This window comes from Myotis yumanensis, unplaced genomic scaffold (assembly GCF_028538775.1).
Source record: "Myotis yumanensis isolate MYYU_CA2020_CCGP unplaced genomic scaffold, mMyoYum1.0.hap1 SCAF_3, whole genome shotgun sequence".
Classification (NCBI taxonomy): Eukaryota; Metazoa; Chordata; class Mammalia; order Chiroptera; family Vespertilionidae; genus Myotis; species Myotis yumanensis.
In genome coordinates this window covers 127679361-127697251 of record NW_027223754.1, presented here as the reverse complement: position 1 = coordinate 127697251, position 17891 = coordinate 127679361, and positions in this window count along the sequence as shown.

The following is a 17891-nucleotide window of genomic DNA, read 5'->3' as shown; positions in this document are numbered from 1 at the left end:
CCCTGTCATGCACAGAGCAGGGCGGATCGGGAGGTTGCGATGCCACCCCCAGTCACGCTCAGGGTAGGGCCTATTGGGGGTTGGGGCACCACCCCCTGTTACACTCAAGACAGGGTCGATGGGGAGGTTGCGGCGCCACCCCCTGTCACGCACAGAGCAGGACCCATTGGGGGGTTGGGGCTTCATACCCTGTCATGCACAGAGCAGGGCCCATCAGGGGGTTGGGGAGCTTTCCCCATCACACACAGAGCAGGGCGGATCAGGGGCCTGGGGCACCACTGCTGTCACACTCAGGGCAGGGCCAATAGGGTGGTTGCGGCTCTACCCCGTCACACACAGAGCAGGGCCCATGGGGGGGTTGGGGCGCATTCCCCTGTCAGGAACAGAGCAGGGCAGATAGGGAGGTTGTGGCCCCGCCCTCTGTCACACATAGAGCCACAGGGCGATCAGGGGGTTTGGGCGCTGCCCCCTGTCACTCTGCTCCAGGGTCCAGGAGGCCTTGCGGCTCGGCTGATCCCAGTGCTCGGAGGCCTCGCGGCTCTGCCTGACACTGGGGCAGTGAGGCCTCGCGGCTCTGCTGATCCCGGTGCTGGGAGGATATTACCTTTTTACTATATAGGATAGAGGCCTGGGGGCCGGCTGGTTTGCCCTGAAGGGTGTACCGGATCAGGGTGGGGGTCCCACTTGGGTGCCTGGCCAGTCTGGATGAGGGGATGATGGCTGTTTGCCGCTGGTCACACCCAATTCAGGGTGGGGGTCCCCATTGGGGTGCCTGGCCAGTCTGGGTGAGGGGCTGAGGGCTGTTTTCAGGCTGGCAGGTGACTGAAGCTCCCAACCTCCCCTTTTTTCTTTTTTTTTTATTCTGGGATTTATTTACCTTCTATAGCTGTCACTGGAGCTGAGAGCCGGCTTTAGCTCTGAGGCCGGCTCCAGCTTGAGGCCTCGGCTGCTGAAAGCAGGGATCTGGGTTTGTTTGGGTTCTATAATTGTAACACTGTTTCGGTCCTGCTTGCTCCAGCTCTGATGGCTGAAAGCAGGTTCCTGGAGTTTTGTTTAGCTTCTATATTTGCAATAATATTTCTTAGAGAGCAAGCTCAGAAGCCGGCAAGGCAGGCGGAAAACCTTGGCTTCCTCTGTCACTGGAGCAAGCAAACCTCCCTGTTCACTTCAGCTGCCTGGCAGCCAGCCGCCATCTTGGTTGGCAGTTAATTTGCATATCGCCCTGATTAGCCAATGGGAAGGATAGAGAAGTTACGGTTAATTACCATTTTTCTCTTTTATTAGATAGGACTAGTAGCCCTGTGCATGAATTCATACACCAGTAGCTTGCTGCCTCTCTCCTGTAGCTCCCTCCACCCCCTCCGCCTCCCCGTCCCCCCTCATAGCTTGTTGCCCTGCCCACTCCCGTAGCTCTCCGCCTCCCACTTGCTTGCTGCCCTGCCCTCTCCTGTAGCTCTTTGCTGCCTGCTTTTAGCTCACTGCTCCACCATCCTGCTGATCTGGTCGTGATGCTGTTGGTCATTACACTCCACCGCATAAAGACCATTTGCATATCACCTCTTTATTATATAGGATATATATATATATATATATATATATATATATATATCTCCTGTATATATATATATATATGTCTTTATTATATCTCCTTTATTATATCTCTTATATAATAAAGAGGTGACATGCAAATCACTCTATCACGCAATTACAAGATGGCTGCACCCACAGCAGAGGCGGGGTTTCTGTAACGAGCCGTAATGAGTGATCAACAAGGACCTGAGGCTGCATGGTACCAGGCTGGGGCCGGGGACCTGAGGCCGCCCCCCCCACCCGGCGGGGCTTGACGGGGGGGTCTTGTGTGATTTCGAGGAGCATGTGGGTGGGCGGAGAATTGAGTCTGAGTCCCGGAGCAAGCCCCAGACTCTGACAGGAGGAAGATTTTCATATACATTTTACTAATTTTCTTTCATCTCTGACACTTCCATTATAGAGAAAGGGCAAATAGCAATATTAAAATATTTCCTCTAATTAATTCCCCTTCAATGTGCATGAATTTTGTGCACTGGGCTACCAGCATATATATATATATATATATATATATATATATATATATATCCCTTTAGCATCATCACAGAGATTTCTATTAATTTTAAAATAAGAAGGATCTTTTCTTAGTTTGGGCCTTTGTGCTCCCAAACCACCAAAGATCTATAAGGGAGAACTTAGAGACATTCTTCTTGGTAGTGTTATTATTTAATGAATTACAGCTGATTTCATTGACTAAAGTGTCTCAGAAGAAAGATTTATAACGTGTCCAGGGTTCAATAATTGCTGAATCAGTACATCTTTATATAACAGGAAAGTAAGAAAAACTCTGCAATAAGCATGTTGAACAAGGTTTTAATTAAAAACAGCTCTTCAGCTGGCAGCAGACTCTGTCCCAACTGTGTTCTCCAGAATGTTTTAAAGTAATCTCTACTTTTAGTTATTAAAAAGGCAGTATATTCTCCTGACATATGAACAAGAATCATTTTCAGCTAATGTAATCAATTGAATAACAAACTTATTTACATGTTATAGCCAGCCAGCAATGGGTGTGTATGGAATTAAAAGTCCACCCCTATATCCCTAGTGTATGACCTCAACTTTGGAGAAGATAATAGAATTGGCTTATGTAAGAGATTAGTTCCTGATGTTTATAAACTTAAAATCCATGGAATGTGCTGTTTGCTCAAAAAACAGAAATGGGGATTTGTTTTTGTAGTTAATTCTTTATTTACATCTACAAGTGCCATGTTTTTAAATATGTCCTCAAGTATAACTCTATTAGTAGTTATTTTACAACTTCCATCTCACTGTTGTCTTATAACATTTTTTCTCATCTTCACTTATTCCAATTTATAGCAATCTGATGTTATAAAAAAAAAAGGGCTAATCAAAAAAGCCTACCACTTTTTCAATTTTCAAAAGAGAGCCTTACACGTGTGGTTTTATAAGCCATGTTAAATGTCTTCGGTTCTTCAGTGACTTTGATAAATTGCTTTAAAGGAGTTTTGTTATAAAGAAACAAACCCCCAGGGTATATAGTTCTCTCATTGCCTCATCTCCTTCTTTTTCACATGATGGCCCTGGGACTCTGAGAACATCTGGGAGAGCTCTGGTTACAAACCCTGAACTGTTTTGAGCACAAAGCAGTTTGTAATTCTGATTTTCTTTCATGCCAAATCTTGTTGTGCTCTCATTCCTTCTTCAAATCTTTTCAGATAGGTGACATGTTTCAAGGCCTCTTTTAAATGGGTTAGTAAACTTGAGCTCCATGCAGTTAGGTTTTCTAATTACTTAAGGAAAATCTATTATAACAGTTTTCACTGCATCTCAATTGATATCGTATGGGGTGAGTCAATTCATCATAAAGAGATACCAGGTTATACTACAGGCATTTTTTTTGGCGGGGGGGGGGGGGGGGGGGAGGGCGAGGGGGGTTGGGTTGCCAAGGCAATTTCTCCATTTCAGTATTGTAGTTTCTATAGGAATTGGTTCATACACTTTTTAGGACCTTTTACTCAAAATGTCAACTTGGAATTTATTGCAGTTAGAGACTGGATTATGCATTTTTCCTGTGTGGACCCTCCAGTGTCTAACAAAGACTGGAACACAGTGTTCAATAACCGTTTCTTGAATTGAATTTATACACAATTAGGCAGACAGATTAATTGATGTATATGTATTTGTATTTTTAGATTATGGGTCCTACTCCCATTTTTCAGCTATTTAGTAAAATTTAGAGCAACAAAAGTTAAAGATAGGCATAATTTTTGCAAATCTGTTTTTGTCTGTTAAATGTATGTGATATAAAGGTAAGATTGTCATTATCAACTTGATACATTGTAGCTTTGTACTGAATGGTGTTATAAACATAGATACCACTTATTTAGCTTTGTTGTATGAGCCTAGGATTTTACAACCATTATTTAACAACCTCAAAACAAGATATGAGTCAAGGTATTATTATTCTGTCATATAAAAAAGTAATTAAAAACCCCCAGAATTTAAATAAGTCTCCCAAAACCCCATGGCTGAGATTTGAATTCAAATATACCTGATCCAAAACCTGGATTCTTCACCATTATTAAAGAAACTAGCACTCGTTTGAGAACAAGATCAAATTTTATATTAGGCTCTGCGTTACCTTGGGCAAGTGATTAAAAACCTTTGACATTTTTCTCATTTTGAAAATAAAAGTAAAACTGAATAAGTATTTTGTAGTTAATATATAAGTATTTTGTAATTTTGAATATAATGATTCAATGATCATAGATAGATATTAATGTTGGTCACTGTTATTTATTTCCTACCAACGGCAGTATAATCATAACCAGGGCAATGAGGCAGCAGCCATCCCTGAGCACTCTCACTTGTGAATGCGTAGGAAATGAGTGACTTCTGAGTTGTCACTTTTGACTATTCAGGAAATACAAGAATATAAAATAGAGGGGGTGCAAGAATGCATCCAATTAAAAGCTCTGATTTTACAAATAAGAAAAATGTGGCCTAAAGTATGTATGACTTGCCTCAGTTACATAGTTATTATATTACTAGAGGCCCGGTGCACAAATTCATGCACAGGTGGGGTCCCTCAGCCTGGCTGGTGATCAGGGCTGATTGGGGCTGATGGTGGCTGGCCGGCCGGGGAGGGACCTCAGGCTCCAGGGATGTCCTGCCCTCTTGCCCAGTCCCACTCGACCAGACCCCAGCAACAAGATAACCTACCGATTGGAGTGTCTGCCCCAACTCTCACATCGATGTTTCTCTCTCCCTCTCCCTTTCTCTATCTCTAAAAATCAATAAAAATATGTTTTATAAAAAGAATCACTCACCTTAATTTCTAAAAGATATACCCCCAACTCTTAATCAAATCTGATAAAATTATTTTTAATTTTGGTTGTTATCCCTTCATTTAGAGGCACATTTTGAAGCCAAAATTAGGCAAAAACTAGAGATAAAATACAATAAAATTTGAAATTACATTTTATTTCTTTTCTGTTATTTCATTGTTTCTGGTTATGTCAAAATGCCTTAAAAAGGCATGGCAGCCCTGTCTGGTGTGGCTCAGTTGGTTGAAGTGTCACCCCATATACTGAAAGGTTGTGTGTTCAATTCCCGGTCAGGACACATATCTAGGTTGCAGTTCAATCCCGGGTCAGGACACCTATGGAAGGCAACCGATCAATGTTCTCTTGCACATTGACGTTGCTTTCTCTCTCTCCTTTCCCCTCTAAAATCAATAAGCATATACTCAGGTGAGGATTTAAAAAAAGGAGAAATTGTCAGGGAAATAGACAGTTGATAATTATATTAGGCATTTCTCTTCATAGTTGACATAAATCAAGCTTATAATTATGCCTGGGACAGAATTTATGCAGTTATGTCAACTGAGGATGAAGGAACTTAATCCTAATTAAATTAAACTGATTTTTAAGACTCAGAGCATATTTATACATGGATAGTCTTTAGTCCTAATCCACTGTGTTAAGTGGCCATCATCAATAAGACAAGAAATAACAAGTGTTGGAGAGGCTGTGGTGAAATGTTGGGGATGTAAGTTGGTACAGCCTCTATGGAAAACAACATGGTGGTTCCTCAAAAACTTAAGAACAGAGCTACCATATGACCCAGCAATCCCTCTTCTAGGTTTCTACCCAAAACATTTAAAAACACATACATGTTAAGATATATGTACCCCTATGTGCATTGTAGCATTATTCACAATAGCCAAGACATGGAATCAACCTAAGTGTCCTTTGACACCTATGTGGTACTCAGCCATAAAAAAGATGAACCATTTCCATTTGTGCATCATGGATGGGTCTTGTTAGCATCATGCTAAGTGGAATAAGTCAGACTAAAAAGAACATATGATTTATTGGCATATATAGCAAAAACAGCAAACAAACTCTTTGACACAGACAACAGTATAGTGGTTACCAGAAGGAAATGGGGATGGGAGAGGGTGAAGAGGGAAAAGGAGGGTGAAATATATGGTGACAGAAGAATAGTAGACTTTGGGGAGTGAGCACACAATGGAATTTTATAGGTGATGCATTATAAATTGTGCACCTGAAACTTATATTGTGTTATTAATCAATGTTACCCCAATAAATTTAAGTTGAATTGGAATCGCCTACAGCAGTGGTTCTCAACCTTGGATGCACATTAGGATCACCTGGGAATCTTTTTAAAATCCTGATTTCTGGGCCTCATCCTCCGGAAATTCTGTTTCTTTGTTACTAATGTTGTGGCCCCACCCCATAACAAAGAAACAGAATTTCCGGAGGATGAGACCCAGAAATCAGGATTTTAAAAAGATTCCCAGGTGATTCTAATGTGCAGCCAAGGTTGAGAACCACTGACCTAGAGGGTTTGTTAAAACACAGGTTTCTCAGTCCCATCTCCAGAATCCTTAAGCTGGGGTGGGTCCCAATAATTTGCATTTCCAAGAAGTTCCAGGGCAATGCTGATGCTGCTGCTCCAAGGACCACACTGGAAGGACAACCAATATGATTCATGGATTTCCATTTTATAAATGGGAAAACTGAGTCTGAGAGGTAAAAACTTGTCAAAATGTGTATACTTCTGTGGAGAGCAGCTACAGCGTTTGGACAGGTTCAAGCCTGGGACTAATGAGAGGGCACGAACCTCTCGTGGCAAAGCCACGTGCAAGTCCCAGGTTGGAGGGCAAAGCCCTCCCAGCACAATTATAGCCAAAGACTATGGTTGTAAGCTTGACCTTATGGTCCGAACCTGTGGCCCCATGTGGCTAAGTGATATAAGCTGTGGGAGGTGCAGCAAGTAAACAAAGCTTGATCAGATGCATGTAATTGAGTAGATTCAAAACCCACGAGAAATTGTAACCACGCCCTTACTTTGCCTCGTGGAATCTGGCTATAAAATAAAGACTCAGATTGCAGGCTGTGGCACTGTGACTAGTTCTTCATCAGAGAGGACAGCATCCCACCCAGACCCAGCTTTCTTCTCTTGTCTGTCTTTTCTCAATCCTTCACCGCCCCCTCTCAGGTTCATCCATGGCCGTGCTGACTCGGCACATACTTCATTAGTGGCAAAACAAGAATTAAGATCCAAGTTCCCTGGCCATAGTGAGTTTTCTTTTACTTTCTGCATGCTTCTTTGGAGCAAGACATGAAAGGAGGGGGAAGATTTCTAAAGATTGAAATTAAGAAGGGCTCTAAACCACACCTAACGAGCAGGGGCCCCAGGTAAGATACAGAAAGTAATTCAGTTTGGCTAAAGGGCAGAGTGCTTTAGGGAGTTGGCTGTGAGCTATGACAGAATGGTCACTTGAGCAATTACATGTTGAGTGGACTCGGGGGAGAAAACCAGCTGACAGCTAGGATGTTGTAAAATTCACTTGCGAGTTAAGAGAGGTCATAACTAGCATCAAGGGAGTAACAGTGAAGTAACAAATTGTTTTACTTGTGGTTAGAAAATTAATCAGTTATCTTCCTTTAAACTAAAAAGGATCCCTGATAATAAATACAGAATAACAAGCTGAACTTCCTGATCTCAGAAGGACATGAGTAGAAAGGAAAAAATATATACCTTTTCAATTGTATTTTAAATACCAGGATTAACTCTTTAATGTTGCATGAGAAATAAACTTAGGATATTCAGTATTACAATGAGTAGAAAAGATCAATAATGTGAAAAGAAACATTAATTTCCTAAACTGGGCCATAATCTTTTTATTAATAACTCTATTGAATCTCAGAGGAAAGGCAGAGGTGGGTAGGTGGGCTGGGAAAAAAATCAACTGAAGAACTTGTAGGCATATATGGACACAGACAATAGGGTGGTGGAGGCCTGGGGTTGGAGGGCGGGGATGGGCTAGAAGAGGTCAATGGGGGGAAAAATGGGACATATGTAATACTTTCAACAATAAAGATTTTTTTAAATAACTAAAAATAAATAGAAATTATACTCATGTCTTCTGGTTCCTGATATTCACTTTAAAAAATTACCTGAAAAAAATACGAAAATGTAATTAATTCTCAGTTTAGAGATCGAAATATATTCTGTTTAAGAGATTGAATATTTTAAACTCTGAGGCAGTTTTTAGTTAATATATTCTTCAAGTTTATACTTTGGCTAAAACTACATGAAGCGTTTTATTTGAGGGGAAATTAAAGGAGGATTTTGCTCAAGAACTTAATTTTCTAAATCTGACTTTTATTATTTTTTTGTTTTTCTTACCTACAGGAGGTCAACACAAAATTTTGGAATTAAACTCATCTGGAATTATTTTCTACAGAAAGACTAAAAACTAAAGGATTTATTGCATAGCTAAAAATGTTTTTACTTGCTGGGCTTTAAATTCATGCCAATGGGATGGTATCTTGATATTCTAATCCATTATTTTGAAAGAAATCAGGAGTCAGGGGAAATCATGAGGTTGTAATAAATATCTTTCACATTCCTTGAATTAATGGATTACTTTCAACTCTTCTGAAGTATCAGCAAAATTAGTGCAATTTCCACTTACTGTGCCTTTAGTCATCCATCCCAGTGCTCTATCAGGCCATCTGCTTCTACATACTGTGGTATATGATGCAACTCATACTATGTGGATCCCATGGTCACTCCTACATCTTTTTGCTGTGCAGTGGACCCCTTGGTCAAACACTATTATGTGTGAGATTCCCTGATTATATGTCGGGCACTACATTCGCCCCTGAGTAGTCATGCTATTTGAGGTTCTGTGGAGAGAAAAAGCAAACCTATATCTGGAATATGTATATATTTCTGTGAAGACAAGCACTGGCCCTTCTAGAATGAAGGAAGCCCAAAGTAGATGACTTGCCATCAGTGGCCAATAAAAGGCCAAGAAGAGCTTCTTCCATCTAAGGTGCAGGACTCCTGGTGAAGGTGAAGAAAGTAGTTCAGTCTAGTGCATGATAAGAACTATCACCATGGCATCTTTTAGGTCTTCATGTATGGTATAATTTTCTTCTTATCCTACCGTGGGATACAATACTTCTTGAAAATTCAATATCTTGGTGTAGAAGAGAGAGAAGTTAGGGAGCTGCCATTCATTTTCATGTAGTCTTCCTTACTATCATAGCTCTTATTTCTAAGACTCAATTGCCAAACATGACAACCCCCATTATACATCCAATAAGCAGAAAAATGAACCCAGGTGTCCTATTAAAAGCTGGGCTTTATCAGAGCGCTGCCATTTATTACTTAGCTGTATATTGAAAGGGCGAGGGCTAGGCCCTCCATCTTGCCCCAGGGTAAGGGCTAGGCCCTCCATCTTGCCCCAGGGTAAGGGCTACGCCCTCCATCTTGCCCCAGGGTAAGTGCTACGCCCTCCATCTTACCTTGGCCATGTGCTTGGCAAGGAGCTTCTTCCTGGAAGTCTAAACCTCTGCTAGCCACACCCAGGAACAAGACACTGACTTGCGCCTGGCCAATCGGCAAGGCCACAGCCCTTTCTCCTCCCCTTACTCCAACCCCCTATAAAACCTCTCTCCACACAGAGTTCTCTCTCTCTCTGCTTCCTGCTGCTGTGTCGGCAAGGTGGGGGAGCCGAGCTAGCTCAAATAAAGACTCTTATGCTTTTGCATCGGACCTGGCTGGCTCCCTGATGTGGTTTCTTGGGGATCCTGAAATCTGGGCATAACATATATCACTTGTCTGATGGGGTGCCACAGTGATGATTCTGGTTTTCAGGTATCACATCCACTCAGACCCAATACCCAATAGTCTTTGATATGTCTGGATATTATCTTTAATCCAATGTATAAACAGCTGAGTAAATAGTCATATTTCCCTTTTCAGATAAATAAGAAATTAAAAGCATGCATCACAAAAATCTCAAAACTATCTTGCTAGAAATGGAATCATAATTCATGTTACATATGCCATTTACCTTTGTGATTTATTCATTTATTCATTCTTACAACACTGAGAACCTATTTTGGGACAGACTCTGTGCTATATGCTTGGAATCATATAGAAAAGGGTTCAAATAAAAGGCTAAGAGGTTCTGAAACTTGCCAAATTTTTCATTTGACAGAGCATATAAATTTAAGAAACTATTTTTTAATATATTTTATTGATTTTTTTACAGAGAGGAAGGGAGAGGGATAGAGAGTTAGAAATATCGATGAGAGAGAAACATTGATCAGCTGCCTCCTACACATCCCCTACTGGGAATATGCCAGCAACCAAGGTACATGCCCCCGACCAGAATCGAACCTGGGACACTTCAGTCCATAGGCCGACTCTCTATCAACTGAGCCAAACTGGCCAGGGCAAGAAACTATTTTTAAAGATAGTTGATATCTTAAAAGGATATAAACATTTTGTTTGTATTGTTAGTTTACATTCTTTTAAGGAATGTTAAGCTCTCACTTATGCAAAAAGTTGAGACAAAGACATTTAAGTAAATGGATTAAAATAATGTGGACACTGACTGTGGCAATGGCACCACACAACACAGGAGGCACCGTTCACAGGGACTGTGATGTGACTGACACCCTCTGTAGCATGCGGCACAAAGGCCCTGCAATCTGCTACCTGCAGTGATGGTATGGGCAGAGCCCTTCAGGCAGGAACTAGTAGGAACATTTTGCCTTATTCTCACATTTGGAAACCTTGAAATTAGAATTTTAATAAATACAAATGAAGTTACATTATTACAATTTTTATACCATATAAAGTTTAATTTGGTATATATAAATATTTAAAATATATAATGAATTTTAAAACATTGTTACTTTGTTCCTTAGCAAATAGAGTATTAAAAAGCAAACAAGCAAGCCTGGCCGGGTAGCTCAGTTGGTTGTAACGTTGTCTGTACATGAAAGGTTGCAGGTTTGATTCCTGGTCAGGGCACATACCTAGGTTGTGGGTTTGATCTCCAGTCGGGGTGCAAAACAGGAAGAAATAGATTGATGTTCTCTCTCTCTCTCTCTCTCTCTCTCTCTTCCTCTCTAAAATCAATAAAAAAAATATCGGTTTGGTGAAGATTATTTAAAAAAGCAAATAAAGAAGAAACAATAAACAAAAATAGGAGGTTCCAGACTTTAGTTTATGCCATTGGGGTAGAGAAATTATTACAGCTATAACTTCCATCTATTATTAAAGAAAGTGGCTTGCACAAGACCATATGCTGAATCATAAACACAGCTTCTTTAATGTTAGCTGAAGGTTGAGCTCCATCTCTGTAGGAGATGAGGAAAAAGAACAAAAGGATTTTCCATCCTGGCAAGATGGGCGCTAGCACTTTGTAACCTTGGAAAGATACTTCTGTTTCAAAAACATTAACTATGCTCTGTCCTAAGGCTATACAAAGGAATATGATATCCCATACTCATATGATTTATATTTGTGAAGGAAGACGAAAAATGTGGTAACTAACTGGAATTATTTCTTTGTACATAATATACCATGTGTTATGTACTCTGTGTAGTACAATGGTAATTGAATACAACTACATAGATCACATGCCCACTCAATGGGCCCTGTATAAGGGGTTCTTCTCTGGAGACAGACTGAGGATGAGTAACACTAAATCTATAGTAATGAGCATTTTATTGACTTCTTATCATTCATCCCATCTGACCCCTTTTGTATAATGTCTATTCACTTAAGTTGGAATTGACCCAAGCCTCAGATCTAAGTGAATTCTAACTGTTATGAGCTAAGCAGTGTAATCTTATCCCCTCTACTTCAGTGAGATGTGCAATAATCCAGGCCCAAGCCAGGCAGACTGTAGTTAGGTTCCCAGAACAGAGTGATCTGTATGGTCCAATCAGATTGGTCCAGTCAAACTGAAGTTCAGAAGTACTAGTTGGCTGGGGAAAAGGTCTTTCTCTAGGTGGTATGATAGCAAAAGGTGAGGCTTTGTTTGCCAATGTTCTCAGAAGAAGGAAGACAGCCTGGGGACATAGCTCTCAGATATCTGCATGTCTGACTCCTTCTGATCTTGATGTCAGTAAAAACCCATTACAGCTACTAAGCATGAGAAAAGAAGTGGATGTGTAGGTTGGACTAGTAAGGGATTTAAAGCAACACTTCAGAATTCCAGAGAAAATAAATGAAGGGGACTACTGGATAAGCAATGTAGCCACAAGCCATGCAGAGGTATTAGCAGAAGAAAAAAATGCTGTGAGAACAAAACAGGAAGTGTAGAAACGTAATCTGGCTCTTATCAAGCCTGAATGTTTCCATTTGGCCCCTATCAGGGTCTTGGCAAATGTCAACTGTCAGCTGCAAGTAGGAATTTTGAAGAGAAAAGAAAACCATGAAATCATAATAACAACAACAACAAAAAATTGGGGACATTGTGGAGGAGAGAGAAAAACAAGGGAGAATAAAATTTAAAAATAAAATGACAAACAAGAGAATACTAAGTTATTTGATTATGCTTCTGTAATTAGAGAGATGGAAAAATGACATAAGACATACATAAAAGTGTATAATTAGCCCTAATCGGTTTGGCTCAGTGGATAAAGCACTGGCTTTCAGACTGAAGTGTCCCAGGTTCGATTCCGGTCAAGGGCATGTACCTTGGTTGCAGGCACATCCCCAGTAGGGGGTGTGCAGGAGGCAGCTGATCGATGTTTCTCTCTCATCGATGTTTCTAACTGTCTATCCCTCTCCCTTCCTCTCTGTAAAAAATCAATAAAATATATTTTTTTTAAAAAGAAAAATGTATAATTAATATGGAAATAATACTTTATTGCTCTTGGAAAAACTTCCTCTTACATTCTCCCATTAGCTATTCCAAATCTGTGCCACATCCACATCCAATTCGTGAGTGGCCTACTGTAAGCAAATTATTTCTCCTACCACATAAATGTGAGACCTTTGACTGTCCGAGACTAGGTGGCTCAGCATTTTACCATTTAAATTACAATAATACATTTATCCACCATATTCTTTTTTCCTTTCTCTAAACTCTCCAAACAGGAGGTTCACCACATCTTTATCTATTTTTATTTCAAGCTTTAATTTTAAGAGTCCTTTCTTTCAGTGTAGATATATGCTTAATCTCTCCATCTTTGCTTTCTAGCTAGCTTTTTGAAAAAAAAAAAAAGTTTACACTGGCTTCTTGTATTCGTGCAGTATTACTGAAACAACATTTATTACTTCTTAATTTGTTATTATTGTCTCAGGCAAAGATAACAAATGATCTAATGACCAAATCTAAAGGATGTGACCTCACTATAACATTTTAAAAATTCTTTCTTCATTGTAGGAACTTTAAGGCCTTCATTTTTCTGACTTTTTCTTTAGGTTCTCTTCCAACATGTTATTCATTTACTGGAAATTTAAAATTTTTGCCTCCTACTTAAATTCCCATGTTTCTGACTCCGTATTTCTTTTTAGTCCCTACCTTTTCCCCTAGGAACCCTGAATTCCCATAATCTACATACTAGCAACTTTCAACTTTGTATCTCTATGTTAGACTTTTCTGCCTACTAGATACTTGCGGTAAAATAGCTCACTAGAAATTAAGTTTTCCACTCATTACTAAGGTTTTGTCTCTTATTTTCTGTCTTGGTTAGGGGCACGCAGTTTCTCAAGCCAGAAATGTGGGAATCAAATCAACATCTATCCCTCATTACCTTCCTTCAATTTGTCACTAAGCTTTGATCATGTATTGTGTATATTACTGCACTAGCTTTCTTATCAACTGTTGTTCTTACTTTGAATGTACCCTCCTCCATCTCTTCCTCCACATGCTGCCAAGAAGAATAAAGTAAAATGTAAGTCTGATCATGTCATCTTCTTGTTCCGAATTTCCTAACAGCATCCATCACCTGAAGGATTAAAGCTAAATTACTGTAAAACATCTTTGGCAGACAAACAAGAACCTGCATGCTTTGGTTCTTATATACTTGTCCAAACACATCTAGCTTATTAAGTAAACTGCTTAAATTTCTCCAAACACTTAATGCTGCTTCAAGCTCTTGAATTTTTGTTTATGCTATTTCCTCTAATCAGACTAGTCTTCTTTCTCTTTTCAACTTTGGAAAAGTCCTTTGCATCTTTCAAACCCAGCTAAACATCATTGATTCAAATAAATGGGATCCCTGTCTCCCCAAAAATATCTATCCACTCACACACATTGTATTATCATTGAATCTTACTTCTATATCTATTCTTGTACTTTTCACATAATAATGCAATTTTTTTCAGCTTCTTTTTTTCCCCCTGTTACCCTGTGACCTCTTTGAAGGTAGGGACTTTGTTTTATTTGGTTTCTGTTCCTAGGACTTAGAAGAGTCTGATTCATATTCCATCTTAACAAGTGTTGGTTCAAATGAATTAAATTCCAGTGCATTCAAGATTTTTTTAAGGGAATATATGTTATATGAATGCACTGTATTTAGTAAAGGAATGAGAGAAGCTGTCTAGTAACAGGTTATTTAGGAACCTTGGTTACTATGTCATATTTGGATATTTTATATAAGCTTAAAAGAAACATTTACATAAGTTTCAGATGATGGGAGAACATAAATTTATTTTGGAGGCTGTACTACCACAAACTTTTAGGACTTCTGCAGACTAATAATAAAGATCTCTGTTCCTTATTTTCAGCAATGTGGATGATGAAGCAACATCTAGATCCTGGTGAAAAGATATCAGGGTATATCAGTGGTTTCAGGAAAAGTAATAGGTGAATTAAATTTTTTAGCTGAAGAATGGATAAAGAAAAGAGAATTTTAAGGGCAAAGTGTCACATATAGTATAGATACAAGGTGTTGTTTTAATCAACTGACAGTGAGCAATTTGATGGAAACAAGAACTAACCAAAAACATTCTATAAATGTGGCTAAAGCAATCTATGTACTAGGTGTACTGGCTAACAATGCGGATTATTTTCAATGGAGTTACACATATGTTGATATATATGCGATTTGATATGTATGCTATTTTGTTGCATTGACAAGCTTCAAAACTTCATATGTCAAATTTGCTGAAGGTGTTAATATCATAGATATTTTTACACTTAAAAATGTTGAATTTTGCGTTGGTGGTATAGTGGTGAGCATAGCTGCCTTCCAAAATGTTGAATTTTGTGCCAAAAAAAAGAGCATTTGTGAGAAGTTATAATTCATTACTTCATTTTGAAGAAAAGTGCTGCTGAATACTTCAGGAAGCTTATGGTGAACATGCTCCATCTCAAGATAGTTGTGAACGCTAGTTTAAATGCTTTAAAAGTGATGATTTCGATGTGAAAGACAAAGAATGTCCAGGTCAACCAAAAAAGATTGAAGACCAATAATTACAAGCATTATTGGATGAAGATGAATGTCAAACTCAAAAACAACTTGCAGAAAGATTAAACGTTGCTCAGCAAACAGTGTACGATCATTTACAAGCAATGGGAAAGATTTTAAAGGAAGGAAAAAGGGTGCCACATCAACTGAACAAAAGACAAATGGAAAACCGAAAAGTCATCAATAAAATGATGCTTCAACAACATGAAACAAAGTCTTTTTTTGCATCGAATTGTGACTGGCAATGAAAAGTGGATTTATTTTGAGAATCAATCCCAAATGCACAAAATCATGGGTTGATCCAGGTCAACCATCAACATCGACTGCAAGGCCAAATCACTTCATAAAGAAGACAATGCTCTGCATTTGGTGGGATCAGAAAGGTGTCGTGTATTTTGAGCTTCTAAAACCAGGTGAAACCATTAATACTGATCGCTACAGACAACAAATAAACAATTTGAACCACACTTTGATCATGAAAGGACCACAACGTACCAGAAGACACGGCAAAGTAATTTTGCTTCATGATGACGCACCATCACACACTTCAAAGCCAGTTAAATACACGTTAAAAGATCTTGCCTGAGAAATATTAACCCACCCACTGTATTCACCAGACCTTGCTCCTTCAGATAGATGGCACACACACTTTTTGAGCAGCACTTCAAAACGTATGAAGAAGTGGAAAATTGGGTCTCTGAATGGTTTGCCTCAAAACAAGAAAAGTTCTATTGGGACAGTGTCCACAAATTACCTGAAAAATGGGGAAATGTGTAGCTAGCAATGGACATCACTTTGGATAAAACGTTGAGTGTCTGCCCCCTGGTTGTCTGTGAGTGTCATAGCGACTGGTTGTTCTGCCGTTCAGTCAATTTGCATATTACCCTTTTATTATATAGGATAACAAAGTACTAGATTTGGGAGTGAACTCCAACTGAATATTGGTAAAATTTCTATAGCAGTAAACCTAACCAAATAATATGCATAGAGACAAATAGGAATAAAGGACTTTCTCGTAGAGTCGAAAAAGTGATTGTATGAATATGTGAATGAATATAAATTGTGAAAATGCAAATTAAAAAATGACACTGGAAATGATATTCATTTTCTATACTCAGCCTGCTTCTACTTTATGTCACCTTCCTGTCTGGTGAGTCCTGGTGAGGGCAGAGACTGCCTCCAATAGAAGTGAAAACTTATCTCCCTAGATGCAGTGTCTGCAGTTTTTCTCTCTCTCTCTCTCTCTTTCTCTCTGTCTTTCTTTTATCAAAGGCATTTAATGCAAAGAAGCAGATCTGGTGGGAAATCCACTTTGGCAAGAGTAGGGCAGCAATTGAAGCTGCATCAAGTTCCAGAGGAGGCAGTGGCTATGATTTTGTCAACTTACCCAACTTCCAGCTTCCATGGTTCCCATGGTACAACAGCTGAGCCTGTGTCCAGTGGTGGTTGCGTAGAGGGATTTAAGAGACCGATTCTCCTCTATCACTTCAGAGATTGTTCCTGATGGTGTGGTCTCTAAGCACAAGTTCTGAATATTCTTTAATAAATTCCTTTTCTACTTAAATCAGCTTCACTTGGTTTATGATGTCTAAAATTAAGAACATTGACTGATCACTTACCTTTCTGATAAATCCAAACTTGTAATCCCCTATTGAGCATTGACTGCATGTATGGAACTATATTATGTGCTCGAGTACAGTGGCAGAATAGACACACTGAATAAGACACAGGCCTTCTCTCAGGGGCAAGCATCATAAAACAACCTCAAACGGAGGCAGGAAGATGTAAGCACTAAGTACTCGCTGTGCAATATAGAAGAACTAACAATCATTTGTGATGACTGGAACCACAGAAGAGAAATATTTTTAATTAACTCTAGAAGAATGAGTAAGATTTTCCATAAGGCTGTGCCTGGAGTGAAGCAAGTGGAGATTGCTATTGAGGGATCTGAGCCTCATAAGACAATGTAATTAAAAGCAAACAAGAGGAAGTAAAGGACCTCAATGTAGACTACTGTTTCACTCAACTATAATCACATATGAGGAACATGGGCCATCTTAAAGACGATGATCTAATTCTCTTAGAAATAAGAATGTTCTCAGGCACACACATGGGAGGGCATGAGCTTTTCCCACAGGCTTGAGATCTGAGGGTCACCTTCCAAGACCTCTGGGAAGTGTAAATAGTTCAATGCATTTGTAGACACAAATTCCTTTAGCAGATATGCTAGGCTTACTTCATCCCTGTTCTTGTCTTGTCCAGACTTGCCCAAATCATTGTTCAAATGACGATTTTCATCTTATTTTTTAAGTGAAAATAGTTTCTTCAAAATAAGTAACATTCAGAAGTCCAATATTTAAAACAAAGAGGATGTTCTCTGGTGGATGGACACATGGGAGATCTCATGGCCTTTCTCTTGGGGCGGGGGGGGGGGGGGGGCCCTCTTCACCACATCATACTCTTTGACACTTCACCTGGGAACTCCTAAGAATATAAACAATTAAAGTTTCTGAAGCACTGGGATACAAAAGTGGAATTCAAAGAAATTGCTTTAGTAGGAAACATGACAGAAGAATTGCA